The following is a 19,537-nucleotide window of genomic DNA, read 5'->3' as shown; positions in this document are numbered from 1 at the left end:
GTCAGTAGCATTGTATAAATCTGCTATTTTCTGATTTCTCAGATGTAAGATTGGGATGTTAACAGATGTTAATAGTGACAAATACGAGGAGGATGTGCTAATGACTTATAAATCATCTGGCAAAAACCAAACAATAAAATTTTATAAAAATGTGTGTCATTTTTATATTTTTGAGGAACACAAATTGTCCCACTCCCATTTTTAGAACTTAACCCAATAGATGTATTAGCAAGCAAACACTTGTTTGTGAGAGCAAGTCTACCTTTTGAAGAAAAATCTGTTAGACTTGTTCTGCCAAATGACGAACTCATATACATTTTAGAAAAAGCTTTCCAACTGTCATACCTAATGTTAAAGAAAAAAGAAACGATCTGAGCATGTTATTTTTGTAAAAAGAAATGCTGTTCTTATTTGCCTATTTCCCACAAAAGAAATGTACTTTTACTTTTATTCTTTGAATCCATGTGACATAATATTTAGAAATACTTTAGTGTGATGTGGGCAAGTATGTAAATTTAGGAACATTTTATTTTTCACCACTTATTCTGAATATATGTCCGATGAGTTCCTTCTGTTTCTTATCAGTTGGGAAATAGGACCAGAGGGCTTGGTGTGAAAGGGTGACAAGTGAGTTACCATAAGCCTGTTTGTCCTCCATAGGAATTACTTAGCTGAGAAGATGAAAATAAGCTCAAATATAGAAACTAGTAGATCCTGGAGATCATAATGCAATCTACTGTGTAACTTGCATGCTTACATTATATTATCTGCTAATTTGTCTTTTACACCGGACCTCTGAGGGTTTGTGGTGGGAGTTCTGGACAGTGCATGAGTCAGCCAGCTAGCCAGTCAGCTGTGTGTGTGAGATCATTGTAGTAATTTACATTAAACCTGATCCACTTTTGTCTTTTAAAATATGTTGTCTATAGTTTATTTGTATAGCAAGAGATGTCTGTGAATGGAATGATATGTATGGTTTGGTGATGTGGATTGCCTGATAATGCGTCATTCAACAATATGATGATTATTTGAGCACCTAATACAGCACTAATGATTTATACACAGTCTAAGCTATCAGTCGCTCTTATAACAATCCCAACAATCTAAGCCAAGGCTTTTAAGAAAAGTGTCTTTTCTAAGCTTTCTCTCCCTCTTCCCCAGCTGGATTCTGCCAAGATGATGAGGACAGAGGAGGCACTTAGTCTCTGAAAAACTGGAGGACTACACAGACCAGCCATCCATCTGAGCCTGGCAGGTGAGCAAAAATAAACCTTGACAGTGGTGGGCCTCTGGAGTTTGGGGGTTTGTTTAAGCAGCCATCATTTCCTTAAATAACACAATGCTTAATGATTATTAACCAGTATTTTAATACATGTTGGTTGTTTCAAATGTGTGCTAATAATGAATTGTCCTGATTTTTAACACTTAGAGACTTATGGTGGTAGGAAATGGTTTAAAAGTTCAATTTCATTTACGTTCATAATTTTGAGATAGATGATTTGGTTGGAGTGATCAATAAATATAAAAATATGTAATATGAGGTTGAAACTACATACTGGAAGGGAACTAGTACAATGAATTCAAGGAGAAAAAAAAGGGTGATATAAATTCCCCTAATGTTAAAGAAGGCTTTATTCATATACAATTTTTAAAGAATGGTGGTTTGCCTTGAATTGCTACCAGAGTCTCCTCTGCAACTTCTTTAAAATCATTTATAACTTTAAAAATCTACGTGGTATATTAGATACACAAAACGTTATGAAAGCATGAATTGGTAAATAGCGTGTCTGTATCTGGAGTTAGGGATATCATTGTAATCATTCATTCACTCACAGGCATTTAGTGACGAGTCTCCAGATGCCGGGACTGTACTAGAGGCTTTGTAAAGGTACAAAGGTGAGATGCCACAGCCGCACTCAACACCCATTTTTTTAGCAACCACTAAAAAATATAATATAATATAATATAATATATAATATAATATAATATAATATAATATAATATAATATAATATGATATAATATAATATAATAATAAAAACACTAAGCAAAAGCTATTTGGGGATGACAGTTGACATTAACTCAGTATGTGAGCAGTACAGTGAGACCACCGAAGATCAATGGCATGTTCGAGGCATTCACGAAAGCCTTGGTTCCAGAACAAAGGGACTTGTTTCTGACCCACCCGTGGTAGTGAGATCCCCACTGTAGCACCATGTCCTTGTCTGGAAGCCCCACTCTTGGAGCAGCCCTGATCAATCCCCCCAGCACCCCTACTCAGAGACATGGACAGTTTTGGGACCATGTTGGGATTGGGAAGAAGTGGGTTGGAACTGGGGATGTTAGTGTCATGCTGGATTTGACAAGATCTTTCAACCTTGCGTAAGTCTCCTGAAATACGATATGCAAAATGGCCAGTAAAAGCTGTCTCCAGTAGGTCTCTGCTATTCTTATTCAAGTTACCCGAGAACCCTGACAGTGACCACATAGAGGCTCCTGGTCTTCATAGCATGGTGTACAGACACTGCAGGGTGCTATATTTTAATGTAATATAATGCTTTTATCAAATAAAGTTTTAAGATTGTGAGTCTCCTGACTTGGAAGTGACAAGCAGAGGAGGTACGTGATAGACAGAAGGCCAATGAGGCAGTTAGATAACTCCAACACTAACCTTTTTATACTGGGGCTACAATATTTCTGACTTTTCCCATGGATGTAGAGAGTGAGGGGGAATGGATCTGGCAATCAGATCCATTGGGGATTATAGGAGACTTATGCCACCTTCCGTTTCTGACACCACATAAAAGCATATCCCCTACATTCTCCTGTAGCAGGGCTCTGGCCCCACACACCACCCTTTTTTCCTAAGCAGCACAGACAGAAGCCCCAAGGATTAGCCAAGAAGAGAGAATTGGAGACACGAGGCATGTTTGCTGTTATCTGGGTGGGAAAAGACTGAGTAAAGGTGGAACATCGTGCTACTCGGCGGCCTAGGAAAAGTAAGACAAACGGTTTCTCCCCTCCCTTCTCAAGGTCCAGAAACAGAGGACTGGGGCGTTGCATCTGGCATGGCAAGTATTAAAGGACCAAAGAGACAACAGTCAAACTGCCATCTACTGGGCCTGGGGATGAGACACTTTTGTAGGACTGTATGTAATTCCTCAGGTGACAAAAGCTCTGAATAGGTCCAGCGTGGTGGAGGCTTCGGGTCAGCAATTTCGGGCTGGCTTAAGGCAGGAGAGAATAGACCTTCATATATCCTCCTGGTCAATCTCCAAGAGCCAAGTACATCGGTCTATTTGCAATGGCCCTGAGAGCCTGTTTCTGGGAGCTCAGTATCCGGCAGGCAACTTGATAAAGGAATATGGCCCAAAGCATGGTTGCTGGGATCCACCTGCTACTATAGTTTATTTACAAATCAGCCTAAACGAGAAGGTCCACAAAACTAGCCATTCTTCTTCCAGAAGTATTTCTAAACCCCCAAATCCTTGTTCCTCAGGCAGGCAATTGGGCAGGCATGTGGCAGAGAGGCTGGAGATAGGAGAGAACGTATTTGCATTTCATCAGTTTGCATCTTGGCTTTATTTAGTTTTCCATGTGGGGATGTTTAATTGAATCCATCTAACCTTCAATCAATTTCCAGCTGCCAGCAGCTCCTAAGAGGTCATCTTACTTCAGGCAGGACAGGCCTTAGAGCAATCATATAGCCCATGCAACTCAAAGCCAGAGCTGAGAACAGTTATAGTAGATGTCCAGGCTTGATTCACAATTGAGATCAGATGATGCTAGGCAATAAATTTGGATTCCGCCATTTTGCTCCGGATGTTTGCCTGCAATAGCCATGAGAGTTTTTTTTTTTTTTAACCTCCGAGTGAGAGGCCAGACATGAAGGTTTGGGGGCCACATTTGGAAGGACGAGGAACTTTGGAGAGAACAGGCTCGGATACCATTAACTCAAAGCAAAGTAGGTATTTCCCCACAGGAGAGGGAGAGAAAGAGAGAGCTGAGCAAACCCCCTGGGTACGTGGGCTTGTGGGGTCCCCATGTCTAGCGATGTTGCTGCTGGTCACTCACTGCCCCTGGATACTCGGGGCCAGCACATGGAGTTCTTGAGGTTATCAGAATATTGATAAGGAATCACCCCCTACCCCGACTCCACTTTACCCCGCATGCCTCAGGTCAGATTGGGGCATCTCTGGGCAGGCTTGTCCTGTGCCTCCCTCCCCACCTTAGCAGCCTGAGATCAGAGAGAGGAAGTCTTTCACCTCCCCCCTCCCTGGTTGAGAACACAGCCTTCGCACCTCCTTATTTCTAGGGGTTTCTCCATGAAGAACTATGTCCTAATGCCGTGTAGTGGAACAGACAAATGCTAACCAGACTTTATGTAAGAAGGAGGGGTTTCATTTATGCCTTAAATGTTAAGCAGCAATCAGTATATCTGAAGTTGAGAAGGGAATAATCATAATTTGTGGTGTTTTCGTTTGTATCCTTAACAGAATGTTTGCATATTGGCTGCAAGTGGAGAACCCTAAATATCAGTAGCATGTGTGGGAGAGGTAATCAAGCTATGATGTAGTCTTTTTGTTCCATGAGCCACAGACCAGGGCTGCTCATGCAGTAACTCACGGGGGTTTGCAACATCAAATAACAGTTTCTATGAAATCTTTGTTAATGAATCTTTACATTATTGGCTTAAGTTTCTCTTAGTTTATTTTTTTTTCAGTTTCAGGTGTGCCACACAGTGGTTAGACTTTTATATAGTTTACAGTGTGATCCCCCGATGAGTCTCACACTGGCACCACAGAGTTGTTACAGTGTCATTGATTGTGTTCCCTGTGACTGTTTTGTAACCGCCAATTTGTACTTTTTAATCCTTTACCTTTTTCACTCAGCCTCCAAACCCCCTCTCCTCTGGCAACCTGAAGCTTGGACTCTGTATCTATGAGACTTTCTGGTTTGTTTGTTTTCTATGTGGAATCTCTGAATTGGCTTTTAAAATGTGAAAAAAGGTATACAACATTAAAAATGTCACCCCCAAAAGTGAAAATGTTGAAAATCAGCTTAAAATTTCTGTAAGCTATTGACAGAAGTGAATCACTTGAAAAAATGCAGTTTTTTACTGCAGTGCACACTTAAAAAAAAAATAAACCTGTATTTGTTCATATAATTTCATGTATAGAAGTCCACAGTCCACTAGGTATTTCAGAAAGCCAAATACATATAATCAAATTTAGAATCATTTTCAAGCCTACCTACTTCTTTTATTTTCTTCTAATCTTTAATATATTTTTTGGTGCATAGCCATCTAAAACTTTACTTATCCCTAATTTGAATGTATATAATTGCATATTTTTTAACAAATATGTGGTTCTATTGCAAGGATGATTCTATTTTTCCTCTGTGTTTCACGGTACTATTTGCTGACTGATATGTGCCAGATCATGCTTGTGTTTATGCTTCAGCCTTGTTTCCAAATCAGTATTGAATTATAACTTCTATAAGGAAAAGCACAAGCAGGACACACCACAGTGAACTTTCACGAACTAAACACATGCATGTGCCAGCACTGAATTCAACGAAGAGAACGTCGGCTTCCTCTCATAGGTGCCTCTGGCTGCCAACACATCTTTGGCTGCCCAAAGCACCCAACAGGGCCACAGAGAAGTTTTGCTTGTTCTAGTGTTCTGCACACATGGGAGCGACCACATGGTATTCACTGTTTAGGGAGGAGTTAATGTTAGGTTTGTGGGATGACTCCTTAGTTTTGTGTCTGTTCTCATTCATGAATTCTGACTGCTGTGTAGGGTTCCACTGGGTACACAGAGCACAGGATCTGTCCTCTCTCCTGCTGATGAGCATTTGGTCAGCTTCCAGCATGCAGCTATGTCGACTCCAGGTGCTGTGGCCACTTGAGCATGTCTGTGCTGGACATGCACAATCATGTTAGGATCGTTGGTGTCAGGCAACAGGCTGAGTATACACATTTTTGCTGCTGCCGAAGGTGTTTTAAATTAAGGCAGTAAATAGTCAATGACCAAATGAGTGGTGCTAATTGACACTCGCACAGGCGGTCCCTGAATGGTTTGAATGCTCCACAGCCTCAGCAGTACCTGGAGTCGCTCTTGTTCATGTTAGCATCTCATGATTTTATTAGCATCTCCCTGAAGCTGAAGAGATTAAATGTTTTCTTTTACATTTTTGTTGACCATGTGTTTCTCCCTTTTTGTGTAGTGTCTATTCAGGTTTTCTTTTTGTTCTTTTTTTTTTTCTTTACTTATTTTTCTAATGTGTTTTCAGTCCATAAATTTTATTTGACAAGATTATATCTTCCAGCTTGATGTACTTTACCAGATGTATAATGCAAATCTCGTCTCTTTCTCTGGTTTTTTGGCTGGTTTCTCTCACTGGTGAATTTTGATAAATAGTAGCTTCTAATAGATCTTGATATGAGTCAAGTTATTTTCTCCTGTTTTGAGTGTTATTATCTCTTCAGAAAAAAATTTTCTCATTAGTTGGGAAGCTGCTCTTGTATATTTTTCTTAAAGCTATTGTGTTTTTAAAGTCAAGAACTAAAATTAAGGATAGAAGAAATTATGACAAGATTGAATGCAGCTAGAGGCTGGGTTACTAAACCAGAAGGTAGTTCAAGAGTAACTATCCCAACAAAAGCACAGGCTGAACACCATTGGAAAATTCAGAAGAGGGCTGAAAATTTAGGAGAAGTTTCCAAGGAACTCAAGTAAACAGTCAAAAGGGCCATTAAGAAGTTAGGATGAAGCATAGGGAAATAAGAAGGTGGTTGAAATAACCTGAAATTTACTCATAATTACTTGAAATATAATGCACAAAATACTTTTGCCAGGTGATGTATTTTATAGAATTGTTAACATGTTTTGGATGTTCCTCTACTGATGAACATTAAACAATCTGTGAATGATGTTTGAAAATATAGCACACGGAAAGGTCTGTTTCTATAGAATATATTCATGTTGAAATAGTGGGAGAAAAAGGAAACATTTAAAATGTTGATAGAAACTGCAGATACCACTCCATACACACAAATGTATTAAGGTATTTTCGTACCAACAGGAACTGATGGTATGAATAACCCCACTTGTGTTTTTGTATAAAGATTCAGGAATCTCTAAACCCTGTGGTGAGATGGGATGTCTCTTCTCCATGATCTACTGATTGGGTCTTCTACTCACCTCCCATCATAGGGGAATCTAGTCTCTACCTTCTCCAGCTGAAGGTGTCAGTCTGCAGCCCTGGGGACACCTGCCTCCACCTGGACTCCGAGCCAGCCTCCTCCGGTGAGTACAGAATCCATATCGACAGAAGAGTGTCTCTCAGTACCTTGTTCCTTCCGTAAAACCTCTTGAAGTTAGCCGACTGTTCTCTCAAAATACGAATATCTTAGAAAGTTAAATCTGTGGTATAAGTATTTGTTGGGTGATATGCAAAGTATCATGTTTTTTGGTAAATGAAGACTTCTTGTGACGATAGGCCAGTGTTGAGCTTTTTTAACCAACATTGCCATGAGGAAGAAGTAGTACTTTTTTCCTGAACTGTTCAAATTATTCCCCTCTTTGGAAAATTGTTTTTCCAGAATGTGCTGGGTCTTTTCCTTTTATTCAGCTGTCTGCTCAACTATCACATCATCGGTCAGCCCTTCCCTGAAGAAAAAGGGGTGATGTGAGTTTGGAAGGGTTGTGTTTTCTGGATTTCCCGATAGAACAGTTTTAGTGTTGGTGTGGAAGGAAGCCCAGTCTCGGGTCACAGAGGTGACTGGAGCAAGAGTGGGCTATGGGTGAGTTTTGGAAGACAGCTCTGCTTCGTGTATACTGAGTGTATGCTCTGGATTTCACGAGAGGATGGCTCTGACCTGGCCTCCAGGGCTCGGGCTATGGGGCCAACTCCATCCCACGTCTCAGGCGGTTCAAACTCCCTGGTGTGAACCAACCTGCATATTGCAAGCCCTCCCCAATATCCTGGGAAAAGGGGGTGTTAGGTGGTGCTCTCTGGTCCAGTGGGATGCAGGCTCAGAAGCTTTATTGGAGCAGGAGTTGGGGTGGGAGCTATGCACGGGGATTGCTTCCTGCCAGATCCGTGTTCTGGCAGGAAGAGCTGTGAGCTCACAGTGCAGGAAAGGTTACCAAGATGTGAGATGACCAGTGAGGAGAGAACAGTATATTCTTTACATATTTTGTATATTCAGCCCTTATCAGCTGTGTAGTTTGCAGATTCCTGTTCCATAGGTTGCTTTCTAATTTTGTTAATGGTTTCTTTTTAATTCGATGTAGCCCTGCTTTATTTTTTGCTTTTCTAAAGTAAATGTTAAGACTGTTTACAGAGTGCTTCAAGTACATGTTACTTGTCAACTACAAAGCTGGAACATTTACCTTCAAAGCACATCTGCCTCCTGTTATAAGTCAGAAAAATTGATTTCCTATTTCCCCCAAATAGACTCAAGAACATGCTTTACTCTGAATAATTCTCACTATGTATTTAAGTGGTTATGAGACAAACTCAATGTATTATACTTGTTTACAGTGTTCATTGTGTTTCTAAATATTAGAATAGATTTTTTTCTATTTGGTCAACCTGAGAAAGGAAATGTATGACAACAGAATGAGTCCTTCTGTATTTAATAGTTTTTAAAGATGAAGAGAATGATCTCCGAGTTATTTCTGCAGAGTTGAAAGGTGGCATTGTAATCAGCTAAACAAATATTTTGTACCTGCTTATAAAGTCAGGCTGGGCAAAAATAAGTGACACATGGTTTTCTTGACTTTTGATTTTACAGCTTTTATACAAATTTTCAAGAATATGCTATTATTTGGTTTTATCTCAAAGATTTAAAATGTGGTATTTTATTCATTATTTTAGAAATAATGGGTTATGTAACTTTTTATATATAATACTATGCCATACACATGAGCATACAAATACATATTTTGTCTATGGTATTTTGAACATAATTCAAAATTTCTATTTTATATCAACCGCATTTTTTGTAACCTTGTGATTCTGCCCCCTTCACTCATTTCTCCTGCCACCCACTCCCACCTCTGGCAACAACCAATTTGTTCTCTATATCCACGAGTTTTGTTTTTGTTTTCCACATAAAAGAGAGATCGTATGATATTTGTCTTTCTCTGACTTATTTCACTTAGCATAATACCCTCTGGGTTGATCCATGTTGTCACAACTGGCAAGATTTCATTCTTTTTATGGCTAATATTTCATCGTTTGCATGCATGTGTGTATCACAATTTTTTTTTATCTATTCATCCATCAATGGACTCTTAGGTTGTTTTCATATCTTGGGTATTGTAAATAACTGCAGTGAACATGATGGAGCATATATCTTTTTGAGTTAGCGCTTTTATTTTTTTTTCAGAGAATATCCAGAAGTGGAATTACTGAATTGTATTGTAGTTCCACTTATTAATTTTTGCTTTACAATATTTAATTTCTTGAGGAAACTGCATATTATTTTCCACAGTGACAGCATCAGTTGGCATTCCACCAAAAGTGCACAAGTGTTTCTTTTTCTCCACATATTTCCCAACATTTTTAAAATAATAGCCATTCTAACAGGTGTGAGGTAATATCTTATTGTGATTTTGATTTGCATTCTCTGATTAATGATGTTGAGCATCTTTTCATGTAGTTGTTGGCCATCTGTAAGTCTTCTTAGAAAAAATGTCTTTTCAGATCCTCTGTCCATGTTTTAGTTAGTCTGGTTTTTTGCCGTTGAGTCGTATGACCATTTTTTATATTTTGGAGATTAGCCCCTTATTAAACATATAATTTACAAATATTTTCTCCCATACAGTAGGTTTCTGTTTCATTTTGTTGATTTCTTTTGCTGTGCAGAAGCTTTTTGGTTTGATGTAGTCCCAATTAGTTTTGCTTTTGCTTTTGATGTCAGATTCAAAAAATTATCACTGAGACCTACATCAAAGAGATCACCACCTATGTTTTTTTCTAAGAGTTTTATGGTTTCAGGTCTTACGTTCAAGTTTTTAATCATTTTTTGAGTTCATTTTTGTGTGTGGTATAAAAAAGTGATTGGGTTTCATTTTTTTGTATGTGGCTGTCCTGTTTTCCCAACACCATTTATTGAAGAGACTGTCCTTTCCCCACTGTGTATTCTTTTCCTCTTTGTTTTAAGTTATTTGACTATAATGCGTGGACTCATTTCTGTCTCTGTTCTGTTCCATTGATCTCTGTTCTTATGCTGGTAACATGCCATTTTGATCATTATAGCTTTGTAGTACAGTTAAAACCAGGTTGCATGATGCCTCCACCTTTGTTCTATCAAGATTACTATTGGTATTCAGGATATTTTATGATTCCTATACAAAATTTAGTATCCTTTTTTCTATTTCTTTGAAAAATGCCATTGACATTTTGATAGGGGTTATATTGAATGTGAAGATTGCTTTAGGTAGAATGGACATTTTAACAATATTAATTCTTCTGATCCATGATCATGAAATATGTTTCTGTTTGTTTGTGTTTTCAATTTTTTTCATTAACATCTGAAGTTTTCAATACATACCTCTTTCATCTCCTTCATTCAATTTATTCCTAGGTATTTTATTCTTTTTGTTACAATTATAAATGGATTTTTTTCTCTTTCTGATAGTTTATTAGTGTATAGAAATTCAACAGATTATTATGTATTGATACTGTATCCTGCAACAATACAGAATTAATTCATTTTGACAGGTTTTTATTTTTTGTGGAGTCGTTAGAGTTTTCTGTGTATCATGTCATCTGCAAATAGTGAAGATTTTCTTTACAATTTGGAAGCCTTTTATTTTTCTGATCTGAGTGTTAAACATAAATTAGTCTTTATCAGAATATGCTCAATTAATATGATAAGGAGTTCTGGCAATTTATATGTCTTATTTTGATTTCTAAAACTCTAGAGTGGCAGAACCATATACAAGCACTCAAACTAGCAAAAACACCAATTATAATGTTATACAGAACAGAATTTGTGGGAGAGAGGAAAGGTTTACACCCTTTCACCACTGAGTATGACGTTAGCTGTGGGTTTGTCATATGTGGCCTTTATTACGTTGAAATATGTTCCCTCTATTCTCACTTTGTTGAGAGTTTTTATAAATGGATGTTGAATTTGTTCGAATGTTTTTGGGATAATGATTTTTATGCTTCATTTTGTTAATGTGGTGTATCATGTTAATTGATTTGTGGATACTGAACCAACCTTGAATTTCTAGAATAAATCCCATTTGATCATGCTATATAATCCTGTTAATGTATTGCTGAATTTGGCTTGCTAATATTTTTTATTGAGAATTTTTGCATTTATGTTCATCAAGGATATTGGCCTACAATTTTCTTTTACTGTGGCATCCTTATCTAGGTTTTTTTTTTTTTCCCATCAGGGTCATACTGGCCTCATAAAACGAGTTTGGAAAAATTCCCCACTCTTGTGCTTTTTAAAAAGAGTTTGAGAAGAATTGGTGTTCTTCTTTGCATGCTTGGTAGGGTCACCATTGAACGACTTGCATTTACAAGGAGGTATTTTGATTCCTGTTTCAATCTCCTTCCTGGTCACGGGCCTGTTCAAATTTTTATTTCTTCCTGATTCAGTCTCGTAGGTTGTAACTTTCTGGGAATTTATACATTTCTTCTAGGTAGTCAAGTTCGTTGGCGTATAATTGTTAATTTAATTATAGGTCATTTAATAAATGTTTAATCTTTTATCCATGGCATCAATTGTAATAGCTCCCTTTTCATTTTTCGATTTTTTGATTGTACTTGAGTCCTTTCCATTTCTTTCTCGTGGTGAGTCTAACTAAAGGCTTGTCAATTTTGTTTATCTTTTTAAACAATGAGCTTTTAATTTCATTGATCTTTCGTATGGTCTTTTCAGCCTTTATTTCTGCTCTAATCTTTGTTATTTCCTCTTTTCTAACTGTGGTCTTTGTTCTTTTTCTAGTTCCTGGAGGTTTAGAGTTATGTTGTCTAAGACTGGCTTTGTTCGAGGTAGGCATTTATCACTATGAACTTCTAGCTTTGAAATGCTTTTGCTGTATCCCACAAATTTTGGTATATTTTAATTTTCTCAAGTTATTTTTAAAATTTCTCTTTTGATTTATTCTTTGACCTGTTGTTCAGTAGCATGTTTAATCTTCACATACTTGTGACTTTCAGTCTTCTTTGTGATTAATTTCTAGTTTCTTACCATTGTGTTCAGAAGGAATGCTTCATGTGATTTCAGTCCTCTTAAATTTATTAAGACTTGTTTTATGGCCTAACATGATCTGTCCTGGAAAATGTTTTCAGTGCACTTGAGAATAATGTGTGTTCTGTTTTTAGATGAAATGTTCTGTAAATATTTAAGTTTATCCAGTCTAATGTGTCATTTAAGGTTCATGTTTCTTTATTGATGTTCTGTCTGGATTATCTATCCATTGATGTAAATGGTTTATTAAAATTCCCTGTTATGTTGCTATCTATTTCTCTTAGTATTTTTATGACATTGATTAATAAAATTATATAGGTTTTAAGTGTACAAGTCTATAATACATCATTTGTATTTTAATACATCATATGTTCACCACCCAAAATCACATCTTCTGTTGCCATCGAATAATAAAAATAATTGTTTAAATCCTTAGAACAATAGAAAAATAAGATGAAAATGTAAAATGTTTGGAGCTTGCAAACCAGTTTATGATCCTACCATAGCTAGTCTACTCAGTGGGAAGACCCTGCTCTATTAAATTTCACTTCAGAATCACAGCTACCACGCCTTTACTCTGTAGAACTTTATAAATTTTTAGGAACTTGCTACTTCCTTGCCTTTTAACTTCCTGTTTGCTGCTAAACAAAAGAAACTCTTTACGACCAATAAGATTGGAAATGACCTCGGGTCATTGATGGTGGCAAACTAGGATCCTTATTGAGTTTGCTTTCCGGTCTGAGAGATAGATTTTTTTCCAGGTGACTTGCAAAGCTGTGTTGACTGACAGGATGAATAACCTGAATTTAGGAAGAAATTCAGGTGGTTTCTTTCTGGGAACAGAATTATCCCTATATCACTGACAAGCTCAGTGATATAGCAATACAATAAGGAATTGTAACATTCTTACAATAGGAATTATAGATTTATATTACAAGGAGACAGGTAGCTAGAGTTACCATACTACTAGAGCGTAGTAAGGAGGCAATTTTAAAAAATGAAAAGGGTTAATACGCTACCTGAAGGATGAAACATAAGAGAGGAGGCATTCATGTTTAATGTGACATCTCTTGAGCCTGTTGGATTTCTTAAAATAACCTTATTTTTTCAAGAATAGGAAATGTGCCTGCTAATGAACATTTAATCAGCAGGCTTCTTATTTAAAAGTGTAAAGAAAGAGAAGAGGAAGCCAGGGGGTGCTTTTAGTCAGGTCATCCCTCATGCTCCATCATGTTGATTATAACATCACTAAACTTTCTTCTTTAAAGGAGTTAGTCTGCAAGCGGCAAATAAGATTTTATGTTTTCCTCAGACATAAAATTTATCCCAGACAAACCACCACCTCCTAGTTTAAAAAAATAAATAAAAAATAAAAAACTTCAGGATTTACTTGATGTTATAGATCAGAATATTAAAAGTCACATGTGGGAATAAGATTATAAGTGTGTAAACTTTCTTTCATAAAAGTCACTACAGAAATGGGAAGTCTGTATATTCTCATTATTTCTATTTGGAAAGTTAAATATGTTTATCAAGGAATTAGATATTTGACAAATGCAAGTATTAGATATTTGACAAAACCTCTCAAAGGATCAAGCATAGAATTAGCCCAAAGCACCGGCCATACAACTAAGAAATGGAAGAAATCTGAACGTTTGTTGTACAGAAGTTAGCAGATGCGTTATGTACAGGGCAAATGATCCAGCAAGACCTTGTCTTTAACCTGTTCATCAGTCAGCTAATATTTCCTGAGTGCCCAGTAGGGTGTCAAAATAAGTATTAGTGATAACTAACAATGGGAGTTGATTCTATGTCAAGCCATGCTCAAGGGCTTCATATGCACTATTTAGTTCTCAGATTCAGACCATTAGAAAAGTACTATTACAGGCAAGGACACTGAGCACAGAGAAACTAGATAACTCGCTCAGGGTCACGCTGTAGTAAGAATGGGATTGGAGTATGAAATCAGGACATGCCAACATATGCTTCTCCTTAAATTTATCATGTGACCCAGGAGCACCACTTCTGGATCTGTATCTAAAAAAGAAATAAAAACATCCTTGAATCTTCATAGCTCTGTTGCTCATAATAGCCAAAACATATAAATAATTAAAATTTCCATTAACTGGTGATGGCAAAAGTGGAGAGATTATGCAGATTTTATTAAGTTATAAATCACATAGTTTTGAATTTGTCAGAAGGGAGATTATTCTGGGTGGCCAGGACCTAATTGGGTAAGCTTTTTATTTTGTACACACCTTTCTGTAATTATTTTTAAATAATTTTCTTATTTTACAGTTACAGTTGACATGATATTATATGAATTCTAGGTGTAAAATATAATGATTAGTTCTTTATATAACTTACAAAGTGATCACCCTGATAAATCTACTACCCATCTGACACCATACGTAGTCATTACAATGTTATTGACTACCTTCTTTATACTATATACCTCCATGATTGTTTTGTAACTGCCAATTTGTACTTCTTAATTCTTTCTGCCCTTTTCACTCAGTCCTCCCATCTGGCAACCATCAATGTTTCTGTTTTGTTTGCTTATTTTGTTCTTTAGCTTCCACATGTAAGTGAAATCATATGATGTCTTTCTCTGACTTTCTCCACTCAGCACAATACCCTCTAGGTCCATCCATGGTGTTGCAGATGGCAAGATGTTGTTCTTTTTTATGGCCGAGTAATAGTCCACACACACACACATCTTTTCCAATCTTCTACTGATGGACACCCAGGTAGCCTCCACATTGTGGCTGTTGTGAATAATGCTGCAATGAACATATGGGTGCCCATGTTCCTTTGAAGTAGTGTTTTGGGTTTGTTTAGATACATACCCAGAAGTGCGATTACTGGGTCCTGCGTCTCTTGTTACAGCCTTTATTTTAAAGTCTATTTTATCAGGTATTAAGTATTACTCCCCCAGACTTTTTGTTTATTTGTTTCTATTTTCATGAAATATCTTTCAGTCTATGTGTTTTAATCTGAAGTGAGTCTAAGTTTCTTGAGGAACTGCCATACTGTTTTCCATAGTGGTTGTACCAGTTTACATTTCCACCAGCAGTGTGCAAGAATTCATTTCCCTCCACATCTTCTCCACCACTTTTTATTCCTTGTCCTGTTGGTAAAGCTGGGCTTCTTTTCGTATATCAATTGGCCATTTATATGTTTTCTTCTGAGAAGTGTCTGTTCAGGTCCTTTGCCCATTTTTTAAATTGAATTGTTGGTTTTTTTGTTGTATGAGTTCTTTATATATTTTGGATATTAGTCCCTTATCAAAACTGTTGTTTTCAAATATCTTCTCCCATTCAGTCAGTTAACTCTTTGTTTTGTTGATGGTTTCTTTTGCTGTGTAGAAGTTTTTTAGTTTGATAGAGTCCCATTCACTTATTTTTGCTTTTACTTCCCTTGCCTTTGAGGCCAAATTTATAAATTTGGTATTTCATTTCTTCTATGAAATTTATTGTTTCAGGTCTTATATTTAGGTCTTTGATTCATTCTGAGTTAATTTTGATATTTGGTGACAGAGAGCCATCTAGTTTCATTCTTTTGCATGTGGCTTTCCAATCTTTCCAGCGCCATTTATTGAAAAGGTTTTCTTTTCTTGATTGTATGCTTTGGGCTCCTTTTTTGAAACTTATTTACGCATATACATGGGGGTACATTTCTGAGCTCTCAATTCTGTTACATTGGTCTGTATGTTTGTTTTTCTGCCAATACCATGCTGTGTTGATGTTTCCAATCCATGAACACAGAATCTTTCCATTTCTTTGTAACTTCTTCAATTTCTTTTAATAAAAATGTCTTGTTTTCAGTGACTGGGTCTTTCACATCTTTCATTAAGTTTATTTCTGGGTATTTTATTCTTTTTGTTGCAATTCCAAAAGGTATTTTTTTCATTTCTGAAATTTCATTGTTAGTATATAGGAACACAATGGATTTCTGTCCATTGATTTTTTTTTATCCTGTAATTTTGTTTGCTATTTATAATAGTTTCTTGGTAGACTCTAGGGATTTCTATGTAAAGAATCAAGTCCTCTGCAAAAAATGACAATTTGACTTTTTCATTTCCAATTTGGATGCCTTTTATTTCTTGTCTGATTACTCTAGTGAGGACTTCTAATACTATGTTGAATACCAGTGGTGAGAGAGGGTCATTTTGTCTTTTTTAATTTATAGTTGACATACAATATTATATTATTTTCGGGTATATAACACGGTGAATAGACATTTGCATAACTTATGAAGTGATCAAACCGATAAATCAAGTACCTATTGACACCATACATAGTTATTACAATATTATTGACTATATTCCCCATGCTTCACATTACATCTCAATGACTATCTTGTAACTAGCAATTTGTACCTCTTGATCCCCTCCCCTCAGTCTGGCAACCATCAAAATGCTGTCAACTATGAGCTTGTTTCTGCTTTGTTTTCATTTATCCTATTCTCTAGATTCTACATGTAAATGAAATCATATGACACTTGTCTTTCTCTGACTTACTCCATTCAGCACAATTCCCTCTAGGTCCATGGTGTTGCAGATAAGAGCTTGTTCTTTTTTATGGCTAAGTAATTATATATATGTACCACATTATCCATTCATCTGTTGATGGACACCCAGGTAGCCTCTATATCTTGGCTATTGTGAATAATGTTACAATGAACATATGAATGCATATGATCCTTTGAAATGGTAGTTTGGGTTTCTTCAGATAGATACCCAGAAGTAGGATTACTGGGTCTTTCTTTGTCTCTTGGTACAGCCTTTGTTTTAAAGTCTGTTTTGTCCGGTTTAAGTATTGCTTCCCCCAGATATTTTGTTTATTCATTTCCATTTTCATGAAATATCTTTTTCTATCCCTTTATTATCAGTCTGCATGTGTCTTTTGATCTGAAGTGAGTCTCTTTAAGGCAGCATATATGAGGATCTTGTTTTCTTATCCATTCAGCCACCCTATGTCTTTTGATTGGAGCATTTAATCCATTTATACTTAAAGTAATTATTGATAGATATGTAATTACCACCATTTTATTCATATTTTGATCTTTTTTTTCCTGTTCTTAGAGGAAAAACTCAGTTTTTCACCATTAAGTATGATATTAGCTGAGTGTCTATCATATATGGCCTTTTTTATGTTAAGTAATTTTATACCCATTTTACTAAGTTTGGTGTATCACATTAATTCATTTTCATATGTTGAAACATCTTTGTGTCCCTGAATCCACTTGATTGTGATGCATAATCTTTTTAATGTATTGTTGTGTTCGTTTTGCTAGTATTTTGTTTGGAATTTTTGCATCTGTGTTCATCAGAGATATTGGTCTGTAGTTTTCTTTTTTGTGTTATCCTTGTCAAATTTTGATATCGATAATGTTGACCTCAAAAAATGAGTTAGAAAGTAGTCCCTCCAGTTATTTTTGGACGAGTTTGAGAAGGATAGGCATTAAATCATCTTTGAATGTTTGGTAGAACTTACTGGTGAAGTCATCTGGTCCTGGACTTTTACTTTTCGGGAGGTTTTCGATGATTATTTACATTTCCTTACTGCTGATTGGTCTAGTTAGATTTTCTAGTTTTTCCTGACTCAGTCCAGGAGGTTATATATTTCTAAGAACTTGCCCATTTCTTCTAGGTTATTGAATTTGGTGGTATAATAGCCTTTCATAGTGTTCTTATACATAGTATCCTTTGTATTTCTGTGGTATCTGCTATAACTTTCTCATTTCTGATTTTTACTTAGTCTAGCCAGGGGGTTGTCAATTTTATTAATCTTTTCAAAGAATCAACTCTTTGTTGATTTTTTTCTATTGTCATTTTGTTTTCTATTTCATTTAATTCTGCTCTAATTTTTACTATTTTTTTCTGCTGACTTTGGGCTTCATTTCTTTTTCTAGTTTTTTAAGATGTAATGTTAGGTTGCTTATTTGGAATTTTGATTGTTTCTTGAGATAGGCCTGTAATGATATAAACTTTCCTCTTATTACCGCTTCTGCTACATCTCAAAAGTTTTGGTATATCGTATTCTCATTCTTATTTGTCTCTATCTCTTGATTTCTCCTTTTATTCTATGACCCAGTCATCCTTCAGTAGCATGTTGTTTAATCTCCATTTATTTGTGGTTTTTCCCACTTTCTTTTTGCAGTTGATTTCCAACTCCAAAGTGTTGTGAGTTTAGGAGCAGGGGAATAATAATGCCTAAATTCTAATAAATGCAATAACTCTCTTTCACGAGGTAAAAACAAAACAAAACAAACGAACGGAAAACAAGCAATAAAAACCTGCAAGCGTCTTCAGTCACTAACCAAGGTGATTGGAATAACTGGTCTCAGGAGATCATGCATTAGTTGAAATACAGACTTCAAAAGCTTAAAGCTTTTATCTATGGAGACTGTGAAGTCAGGGGAAGGAATAGATCTTTATTTCATAGGGAAAACGCTAGACAGCTCTGTGAGGGCAGAGACCATGTCTATCTCTTTTACCACTGTATTCCCAACTCCTGACGCAGACCTAGGAATGTAAAGGTGCATGAGAAAGACTTGTGAGAGTTGATGTCAGCCAAAGTGGTGGAGGAGGGAATGACAAAGTTTATTTCTTCACAAAAATAGGAAATAAACTAGCAACCAGGAGCATGCTTAATCAAGACAAACAGCTGAATCCGAAAGAGAATTCTAGATTGGGCCAAACTATCCTTAAAGAAATTGGAGATAACCCACAGAATAAGAGAAAAAGTTTCTCAACACTACATCTGGTGACAGTGTTGCATCCAGAACATGTATGTATCTCTCACAACACTATAGCAAAAACACAAACCAACACTCCCCCTGCAGGCAAAAGACTTGAATAGACACCTTCTACAAAGACACACAAATAGCAAACACATAAAAAAACAATCAACCTAATTATATTTGGGGAAATGCAAATGAAAACCACAATGAGATAGGTATTCCTTAACACTCACAAGAAAGCCTATACTAATTATACTATTTTTTTTTTTTTAAAGGAAAAGAAGTATTGATGAGATTGCAGACAAACTGGAATCTTCATACATTGCTGGTAAGAATGGAAATTGGTGCAGCTACTGTGGAAAACAGTTTGGAGGCTCCTCAAAAAGTTATACATAAGATTGCCATATGATCCAGCAATTCCACTCCTAGGAGTCTTCTCAAAAGATCCCAAAAGAGGTGTTCAAGAAACTTTTGTGGACGAATGTTATGAGCTGCATTATTTACAATAGCCAAAAGGTGGAAGCCACCCACGTGCACATCAACTGACGAACAATACACAAAA

At 36.4% G+C, this 19,537-nt stretch overlaps 1 long non-coding RNA gene across 1 annotated transcript; it reads left to right on the top strand.

Moving 5' to 3' along the window:
• Window positions 1-1,178: 1,178 nt before the first annotated feature.
• Window positions 1,179-19,324, top strand: LOC120583801 (uncharacterized). Its single transcript, XR_005647870.1, has 3 exons — window positions 1,179-1,255; window positions 7,220-7,312; window positions 19,251-19,324. It is a non-coding gene; the product is annotated as an uncharacterized LOC120583801 (long non-coding RNA).
• The last annotated feature ends 213 nt before the right edge of the window (window positions 19,325-19,537 follow it).

The sequence above is a fragment of the Pteropus medius genome, unplaced genomic scaffold (genome assembly GCF_902729225.1).
Source record: "Pteropus medius unplaced genomic scaffold, Ma_sr-lr_union100, whole genome shotgun sequence".
NCBI lineage: Eukaryota > Metazoa > Chordata > Mammalia > Chiroptera > Pteropodidae > Pteropus > Pteropus medius.
This window is presented reverse-complemented; position numbering and strand designations above follow the sequence as displayed.